The 10,792-nt window shown below is 28.5% G+C and overlaps 1 pseudogene; it reads right to left on the minus strand.

The window, feature by feature from the left end:
• Positions 1–5,943: 5,943 nt before the first annotated feature.
• The window catches only part of LOC117168049, a 118,412-nt pseudogene continuing 113,563 nt past the window's right edge, over positions 5,944–10,792 (minus strand).

Here is a 10,792-nt window from a genome sequence, read left to right on the forward strand (position 1 = left end):
ATTAAATAAATGTTTATAATATCTGATATAATAACGACTATTAAATGTACATTTTTAGGATGGAGACACCGAGTACGAATTAGTAAAGCAATCGTCTAATAAACTTAAAGTAAAAACTCAAAAGAAGATTAAAAAATTCAATAAGTTAGTAATTTAAATTCGCCATATGTTGATATTGTTTATTTAATACAATTCACTAAGAATTATTAGTATGTAAAAGTTAAATACATATGTTCAATCCTTAAGGACACTTACCTTGAAATCACGTGAGATAGGTGGTTACAGTCTGTAACGGAATCAATACGAGGATGCAGCAAAAGCCTCGTGCACCCTAAGAACACGGAGCGACCCAAGGACTACGGCCTTCTGTATTTTTCCCACAAGTGTTTTAGCATATTGGCGCGCGACGGTTGAATCTCGCGCTGCGCGCTCGGACATAATTACACCTCGCGCTTCGCGCTCGGTTATTTATTCTTTGCTTTTGGAATGCTTGAAAAAGACGTTATCAAAAAGATCTCTTTTAGATGGCAGCATTTATATGCGTCTTTATATTCTGAATCTCCTACTTAATTGAGTATTGTCAAAGATTAAGTTTCTCAAAGCTCTGTAGGTTTTGAGGTACACATTCTCATCTTGACTCTCGCGATGCGCGCTCGATTTCCGAACGATATTTGCAAACAGGTTTTGTTAAATTTTTTTTTTCTCGTAACTTTCGTCGTTTTCCCACACACTTTTTTTCAACGTTATTTTTCACGAATAAAACAAAAGGTACGCGTCCTATCAAGAAGTATCCCCTTAACGAAATTGTAGATCTTTTTTAGGATAACAATTTTTGTTTATTTATTTTTTTTCGTATCCTACATTGCTTGTCCACAAAATGGAATTTTTTATTTTTCATTATTTTTTGTGCAATAAAAATGTGAATTTTTGATTTTAGAAAAAAAATCCAACAATTTGTTATGATGATCTTGTAGGGATTTCAAAAAGAAATGTTTTTCTTTTTTTGACTTTTTTGCATATCGTGCGTTTTTGGCTTCAAATTTTGATTTTCGGTTGATTAAAAAAATTTTGAAAACGCTATATCTCTGAGAACTTTTATCTTATCAAAAAAAATTATGAGGATAAATTGTTTGTGCTTTTTAATATTATAAATATCTGCACATAGAATTTTCAAATTCAGAAAAAAGGGGTCCCATAAATTTTCAAAATGCGCTCACTTTTTGAATTTTTATCAAAAATAGCTGGTTTACGAACTCGTGCTTTCTTTTAGGACCTCAAATAAGTGTGCCAAAGATGGATTTGATTTTCTCATTTTTTTTAGAGTTATCTTGTTTACGGACGGGTGGCCGGACGGACAGACAGGTAGATAGACGCAATCGTGAAAACCTGATTTCCGGATTCAGGGGGTCGCGAAACGTGGAGATCCGTTGAAAAAGTGTGATGTCAAATTTCCGACAATTCTAATACTTTCTCAATCATAAATGATGAGAATGTAAAAATCTTATTCTAAAAGATTATACTATAAGGCAATAATATTTTAAGGTGATGTCAAAGGTATGTAACCTATCAAAACCATAATTTTCTTAAAATTTTTAAAATTTCTTTGCCAATCGCGCTGTGCTAAGATACGTACAAAATATTTAAAATTCAACAGGAAAATCAAGAAATTCGAAAGTCTATTTTACATAGGTCAAAATAGGACTTTTTTCCCAACTTTTTGTATACCTTTGCTTTATCTTTTGATTTTCAAATTTTTATGCATATCTTAGCGGAGCGCGATTGACAAAAACATTTAGAAAATTTGAGTGTAAGTGAAGACTTTGAAGAGAAAACTTGAAAATACGATTTGAGTTTTGGTTTGTAGCTTTGACACGCGGGAACAAATCTATATTTTAAAAACTCTCTTTAAACGAACTGCGTATGTTGGCAACATTTGGCGCCTCATCCGCGGCGATGCGCGCAGACCCGTCTGCGCATTTTCGGTAAAGTGTCATTCTGTAAGTTGTCCATGATCCTCGACTGCACCGCCTTTCGACTATTTCCGACAAAAACAAAAACCCTAAAAGAATCCGAAAATGTTCAAGCTTATAAATTCTATTATTTGACGTCAAATTCATTGTAATTAAATTAAATTAATTTTGTTCCAGATTACAATTTTGGATGAAATACACCATCACAACCTAAACTCTGTTAAAAATGGTAAATATTCCTTAAGGTACAATCATTTTGTATTGAAAATACTAATAATTAAAAAAATATTGATTAAAATAATAGTGGAATTAAATGGGAGAAAGAAATTTTGTAACGATTTTTTTTATTTCAATATAAAACTTTATGTTGTCAAGAAATTGTTGGAAAAATGTTATTGCACAAAATTCTATTACAGAAAAATATAAGTACAAATAACAAAAGCAAAGGAAGCACCATTTTCATTTTACCTAATTATTCATAAATGGAATATTAGCAACTTACTAAATAATACTATTCAAATTGAACACTCATTAGTGTAAATAATTTACATGCCAATTTTTCTATCACTATGAAATTTTAACCAACACCGAGACTGTAAACATTAATTTTCATTGTTTATTATTTAATTCAAAATAGAATTATAAATAATTTTAGGATCCAAATATGATCCTGAAATCAAAATTTCCCGAAAGATTCTTTAGAATTTCATTTCATTTTATAAACTTTGATAAATTCACTATAAAAATATATGAGATTCAGGGACATTTTGCACTATAAATTTGAATCGGTGAAATTTGGCTAAAATAATGATTAATTAAGCATCATAAAATAAAATAGTAAAATTATTTCTAAATTAAAATTACTAATTAAATTTCTACATTTTCATAAACGATTTAAATTCACCAAAAAAAATACTGATTTAATAAGTGAAAATTTGTTAAAAATGACTGATAAATCTTTAATTTAAGAAATTTAAATTAGACCAAAATCCAAATTGAAAATCCCATTTAAGGTCCAACAATCAAATTGATGCAAGATCCTGTTGAATAAAACAAGAATCCAACGACCCAATTTGGACCACAACGAACAAACAAAAACAAAAAATCCTATTATAATGTGAAAAAAAATCCATTAAAGTTTTCGGACAAAAATAAAAAAGAAGAAAGAAAATGAGAAGGCAGCCAACCACATCCCCTTCCTTCTCTTTTTCTAAATTCGACTGTGTTTTTTAAATAGAAATATTTTCTGGCTGAAATATCAACTTTTACTTTTTTGTTGAGAATTCATATCTCTTTAAGCAGTAATTCAACTGTTACAAAACAGTCACAATTTATTATTTGTCTTGGAAATCATCTGCTTTTTTTGATAATTTACCTATTTTAATTAAAATTAATTTAAAAAAAATTAATTTTGTCAATTGAACAATTCCATTTCTGACGAACATTGATTTCTTTAAATATAAAAATTCAAATATTTGTTCAAGGATTCAAATATTTAATTCATTTTTTAATTATTTAATTAATTAGTAATTTTATTATTCAACATCTTAACATCTAGGTCAAAAGTTAAACTCTGTTAAAAAATAATTTTTGTGAATAATTCATAATTTTAGTAAAAATGTTATCTGTTCTATTTATTGTAAAAGAAATTTTGTCTTCTTCAAACTTCCTGAATTTTGCTGAAAATTTATCTTTATTAGTAGAAAATTATCATTATTTTTTTTTAATTAATCTTTTTGGTTAAATTCAACTTTTTCATTGAAAATTCATATAATTTCTTGACATTTTGTTTTTGGTAGAAAATTATTCCTCATGGCGAAAAATTCATTTAAAATAATTAACTTATATAGTTGAAATTGAAAATGCTTTTTAAACATCTATTTTTTTCTTAATGATTTTTCATTTTGGTCGAAAATTCGCCTGTTTTGTTAAAAACTTAACTAATTTGTTCAAAATTAATTTTTAAAATCATTTTTGTTTAGTTTAAAATTGATCTTTTTAAATTGAAAATTAAAATGCTTGGTTGAAAGTTGAACTATTTTGTTTGAAATTTATTTTTTTAGATAAAAGATGTATCATTTGATTTAAAAGTCCATCTCTTTTGCTGAAAATTCAACTATTTTTTTGAAATTTATTTATTTTTTGTCTTTACAATTAATTTTGTGTGATAAAAATTTAATTTTCATTTTTTTAAATTTATTTTTTAGTTGAAATCCAACTACTTCTGTCAAACTTTCTGCATTTTGTTAAAAAATTCGTCTTTATTGGTAGAAAATAAATTTTTTGCTGAAAATTATTCTTTTTTGTTAAATTAAACTTTTTAAAGTTAAAATGTAAATAATTTTCAGTTCAAATATCAAATATTACATTTTTTGTTGAGAATCCATATTTTTTCATTTGAAAATTTACTATTTGGTTGAACTAACTGGCTAAAAATAAACTTTTTTTTTAGTAGAAATTTTAATTTGTTGGTTGCAAATTCATATTTTTTGGTAGAAAATTAATAGTTATGGAAAAAATTCATTTTTAAATAATTAAGGGACAGGGTTGAAATTGAATCTGCTTTGTTAAAGATTTATTATTTTTGTTATTGATTTTTCATCTTCGTTAAAAATTCATTTGTTTTGATGAAAATTTGACTATTTTGTTTAAAAATATTTTTTTTTAGTTGAAAATTGATCCTTTTTTTTTAGATTAAAAATTCAAAAACTTGTTTGAAGTTTGAACTATTTTGTGAAAAATGCATTTTTTGGATGAAATATTTATCACTCAAGGGTCCATCGCTTTTGTTGAAAATTGAACTTTTTTTTTTAATTTATTTTTTTTTGTCTTGAAAATTAATTCTGTTTAATGAAACTTTAACTTCTTACATTTTGTTGAAAATTCGTCTTTATTGGCACAAAATGAATTTTTTTTGCCGAAAATTTAAATAAATAAGAAATGCAATTCATTTTTTTAGGGAAGGAAATTAATTTTGTTAATGGAAAATTTAAATATTAACTTTTTGGTTCAAAATAAACTTTTTTGTGGTAAAAATTTCAATTTTTTGTTTGAAAATTCGAATTTTTGGATAAAAATTAATATTCATGGAAAAAATTCATTTGTAAAAAATTAAGGAACTAGGTTCAAATTGAAACTGCTTTGTCAAAGATTTATTCTTTTTGTTATTGATTTTTCATCTTCGTTAAAAATTCATCTGTTTTGTTGAAAATTTGACTTTGTTGTGTAAAAATTTGTTGAACCAAGTTCTTACAAATTCATATTTTTAAATTCATATCTTTGGAAATTTAAATAAATAAAAAAGCAGTTCATTTTCTTTGAGAATTAAGTTTGTTAATCAGAAATTTAAATATTCAATTTTTGGTTGAAAATAATTTTTTTTTGGTAGAAACTTAATATTCATGGAAAAAGAATAATTAAAAAAATTAAGCTACTCAGAAAATTCAAATACATGGTTTTTTGAATTAAAGATTTATTATTTGAATTGAATTTTGCTGAAAATTTACCTATTCAATTTTCGGATGAAAATAAAAAATGACTGACTTAAAAAGTACTTTGAAATAGTCGGATTATATTGTTCATTTAAATTTTAGATTTTTTAAAATAGAAAAGCTTGTTAACGTAAAATTCATAATATATTTCTCATTAATAAACTGGATTTTCAAACGAATTTTGAACGAGAAAACATTTGAACGAAAACGATTATTATTCAAAATTATTCAAAATAATTATTCAATCACCAAATTTGGCGAAGTTTTTACGACATCGTTACGACATCTTTACAACTTTACGACATCCTATGTCCATGTCGTTTCGGTGTCTTAGCGATATCGTAAAGAAATCGTCAGATCATACGACTTATTTATGATATCGTAAAGACACCTTAATGATATGGACATAGGATGTCGTAAAGTTATAGTAAAGATGTCGTAAAGACGTCGTAAAGACGTCGCTAAATTTTGTGCCCGCTGGGTTGTTGCGTTCTGATAATTCGAGCTCGAATCTTATTGAATCAATAATAATTTATAAACATAATAATTTATCTTTCAGTAAAATCTTGCGCACAACACAATATATAATAATTGTTTACACCTTTTTGATTGATTAAAATTTAGAGTGTATTTTATTTTGTTGAAAACCTGTGATTTCTAGCCCTGATATTTCTTAGGGTTTAAAATACAAAAAAAGTATTTTGATAACTGATAATTCGTATATGCTCCAATCATGACATATAATTCATGATCGGTTTTTTAAATTCTTCGTTAATAAATTTACTTAAATTTGAGGAATAGACTTTCTCAAAGCTATATGCAGATAATTTCTATGACATTCTTTGCGTATCAACAAAGATTTTTGTTAATAAAATCTCATTCATCAAGGCTTTTAACAACTTGAATGAGAAATATAAAAACAATTACTGGCCAATAAAAAAATTAATGAGCTTTTTTCGTATCTGAGGATTCAGAGAAACTTGATTCTGACTGGAAGAAGGTTCCCTTTCTAACATTTTTTCACACTTTGCGTATCCTGATGTAAATATTGAGTGAGGCCTAACTTATAAATAAATATAGGCTAAATCTAATAGCTACATTTCACCGATTAATATTTATTAGGCTGGTTAATTAATTAATTATAATTCTGTATATATTTATTAGCCTGGAAGATGTAATTTTTTGATTCTGCCTATATTTATTTGTAAATTAAAATTATGCCCAGACGTAAAAAAAGAAAAAATTTTTTTCTTCTTATAAATTCAATTTAAGTTTGGCAAAATTTATAAAGAAGAATGTTCCTCGTGTTTTGCTAAGTACGCTTGTTCTGCAACTTCCTTTAGTTGGTCGAACATTGCTCTTCCAGTTTCTTTAACTAAAGATGTAAATTGTCCAAACTGGCGTTGAAGAAGAATGTGAGGATGGTCGAACTCCTACAAAAACATAAAAATGTAATTTGAGCAATTCAATTTTTTCAAATTTCCAATTCTTATTTTTGGAAATTATTATTTTTTTTCAAGAGAATATAATCTACTTTCAAGAAAATTTTGAATTTGGTAAATCATGCAAATTTTAGCATTTTTGTTTAAAAGCCTTTAAAATGAAAGAGTTGTCAATTATAAATCTTCAAAATTGTAGAACTTTATATGGCAAATATGTACTATTCAAGAATTTTGAGTATTCACAATTTAAAATTATGTAATTTTGATCATTTATACAGCAATTTATTTAATTTGGAAGATTTAGAATTGAAAACTTGACTTTTGTTGACCAATATCATCCAAATTTAAGAATTTTCAATTATCATTCTTCAAAATTGTAAAATTTTGATAATTTATATTAGAAATTTTTTTCACTTGGAAGATTTAGAATGTAAAGCTTGACTTTTGGTTACAAAAAGCATCGAAGTAAAAGAATCATAAAAATTTAAGAAGTTTTAATGTATCTTTCAAACTGAAGAGTTTTTAATGGTAACTCTTTACATTTTTAGAATTTTTAATTATGAAAATTTTGTGATTTTTATGATTTTTGGAAGCTTGAGAAAAATAAAAAACTTGATTTTTGATTTCCAAAATTATCTAAGTTGAAGAATTTTTATTTGTACATCTTTAAAATAGCAACTGTACCTATGAAAAACTGAAGAACTTTAAACTGTAAATCTTCAAAATTGAGGAATTTCAAATTTGACAATTTATAAATAAAACTGATACAAGTTTTGATTTTTACAACCAACAATTCTATTTTTAATTTTGATGATCTGTGTTTAAAAAATTTCAATTTGGAAGATTTAGTACTGAAAACTTGACTTTTGTTGACCAAAATCATGAAAGTTTAAGAAATGTTGTTTATACATCTTCCAATTTAAAGTGTTTTCAATTGTAACGCTTCAAAGTAAAATTGATTCTCGAAAAGTACGTTACATGCGATTCAATGTATAAAACACGAGTGCTGTGCCTGAGGTGTTCGGCCATTTGGAAATTTTATGGCATAAAGGAAATACAGTAGGACCTGTCGCATCGGGACTCGTCGCATCGAAATCTTTTGGAGGGATGTAGTCCCCACTCGTAAACTTCTACCACGGTGTGCCCCCTCCCATGTATTTCGAGGGGTACTTATAGATTGTGGCAAAATGCAAGATCAGTGTCACCTAGGTTAACGCAGCAAGAACTATTGCCTTCAACAACGACCCCCTCTCCCCTTCTCACACTAATTTTTAGGTTATGTTCACTTTTCTTTTTGAAATAAATACATGAATAATAATAACCAATGACACAAAACAGAAATGGAATAAAATCAAATCTATCATCGATCAAATGCAATTAAATGTTAAAATCTGTTGAAATAGATCTATCATAGAACGATTCTAAGAGAATTTAACATTTGATTGTTGAAGTCGATGACTAACATGTGTCTATGTGTTCGTGCACGTGTGTATGTATATTACTTGAATGTGCTGCATGAATTAAAATCAGAGAGAATAAACGAATTAGTTCAAAATTATACAAATTTAAGACGAAAAATGTATAATTACTATTTCCTGCATCATTTTTCGGCATAAATTTGTACAATTCTGCATTAATTTTCTAATATATGAAGAAATACATGACATATAAAATGCAACTTTTCTTGAACATTTTATTTATTTGCATTATAATAGAGAAGTGAAATCAGTGACATCCTGACACAGCACAAACATTTCAATTTACTTTAACTTTATTTATTTTTCAATTTACTGATTTCAATGCTTTCACTTCATACAACGTGACAAAACTTGTTAATACTTTGCAAAACTTGACGATTGTCGATGAAAAAATAACCTAAACAAACATTAGAATGGCGGCGAAAAGATATTTTAAGAAAATATTACCCTCGCTTCTGACTCTACAGTAGAGCCATCTACAAGGAGGAGAACTACAAAAGTATATGCGATCACACGCGCCCATGGGAGCCAACCCAGCCCAAGTGGACTTGAGCAGACGGTAGAACTTCTATCGCCTGCTCAAGTTCATTTTGACTTCTGATGTAATGAGCAGATATAATTCGCATTCTTGCCGCTACGAACAGCACCATCGGTAAGATAAAATGCGCGGTTTTACAATTTGAAATAAATGAAATATAATGTGAGTACATTTAAATTTAGAATAAAATGTCTTTCGAGAAAAGATCGGCAAAGCAACAGTCGTGCAAGTCGACATGAAGAGAAAGAAAACATCTTTAAAGATAAAGCATTTTTTCTGTAAACAAAATGTCGGAAATGTTAGGTTTTTGATATAGGGCTCGATGACAGAACTGTTTATAAAAAGGGGAAATATAGAATTTTAGAGTAGGCATTAGGGTCAATGTATAATGAAAGAATGTATGGAAATTTGGGGGAAGCTGAGGACCGCTGCGACGACATCGAAGCTCTCGACGATGAAGTAAAACATCAGAAGAATCTGTTACATAGCCGCGACTCGTTCGGTAGTTATCTCGAGATATTAAATTAAAGTTTGTAAAGATAAAGTTTAAAAATACCGATTAATAAAATATTTGTTTATTGATTCACTAATAAAAATTGCAGTTTTATTATCTTTTTTTAACTTTAAATTGAATTAATTATTGTTATTTAAGAAGACTTCCAGTCAAGGATTTCATCGCTGGAGTTGAGTTTCCAAACCCTTAATTGCAGAAACAGACACGCCAATTTAAAATTTACGTGTATATAAATTTAAAGACTTATTTTATAATTAACATTTTAAATATTCCAACTTTTCGCGTCTAAATAGAGTTTCGCTCGTTACATGGTGTCATAAGTAGGATTCCACAAAATCGTCGCGGTGGTATCCCCTGGGAAAAGAGACAGGTGTGACAATTAGTTTTAAAAAACTGAGTGATAACTGAATTCAGTTAGTGAAAGTGTACCAGAAAAGAAGATTCCTAAGATCCCCGCCCGCCAGGACATTTTAAAATTGACGCATGATATTCTAAAATTCACTGAGGAAATTAAAAAAAATTCATTGAAAAAGTTTAAAAATATACTCAAGACAACCAGAGAAATAAAAAAAATTTTGGACCAGAGGAAAAGCAGAAGATCGTTATTTCCTATCTATCGACTCACCTTAGACTACTGTCGTCAAGCAAAAGGTGAAAAAGCGGAAGAAGATAGGAAAGGTCGTGAAGGAGATGTGTGACGACTTGGGCTACCGGAAGAAGATGAAGAGTGAGGAACTGGATATCCAGATGTCCGGAAGAAGATGATTGAAAGCCGCGACACCACCTCAAGGTTTTTGTACGGGTTTTTAGACCTGGAGGCATAGGGTAGGGTCAAAATGTACCGGGGTTACAGTCGGTAATTTTAAGGGTCCCGTAGTCATCCCTCTGAATTACTGCAGGCTAATAAAGAGAAAAACAATCCAAGAAGAGATGGAGGACATCTTCTGTAGGAGTCTGGGAACATAGGTATCCGAAGAGGTTGATCCGCGAGTGTTAGTGATCTTTGTGAATTTGGAAAATTGTTCAAAAATGTTCTAAAGGTGTTTTTAATGTAAGTGAAATTTCGATAAAAAAAATATCAGTCATCATCGAGACCATCGAAAGTAGTAAGTCGATTTGCCCTTTATATTGTTCTGTTGCGATGCCAATCTCTGGTAGGAAATTTTGATTTATATTTATTGCCGCAATTGTGTTTCAGACTTGAATATATATATATCGTCGTATTGATTCCTTTACAGACTGTAACCACGTATCTCACGGTTGTGGCTGAAATTTTACCGCGATTTCGCTGGAAGCGGGTGCAATTTTTCAGATTAGCACCCGCTCCCGGCGAAATCCTGCGGTTGTCCTTATGACAAA

This window comes from Belonocnema kinseyi, chromosome 2 (genome assembly GCF_010883055.1).
Source record: "Belonocnema kinseyi isolate 2016_QV_RU_SX_M_011 chromosome 2, B_treatae_v1, whole genome shotgun sequence".
In the NCBI taxonomy this organism is placed as follows: domain Eukaryota; kingdom Metazoa; phylum Arthropoda; class Insecta; order Hymenoptera; family Cynipidae; genus Belonocnema; species Belonocnema kinseyi.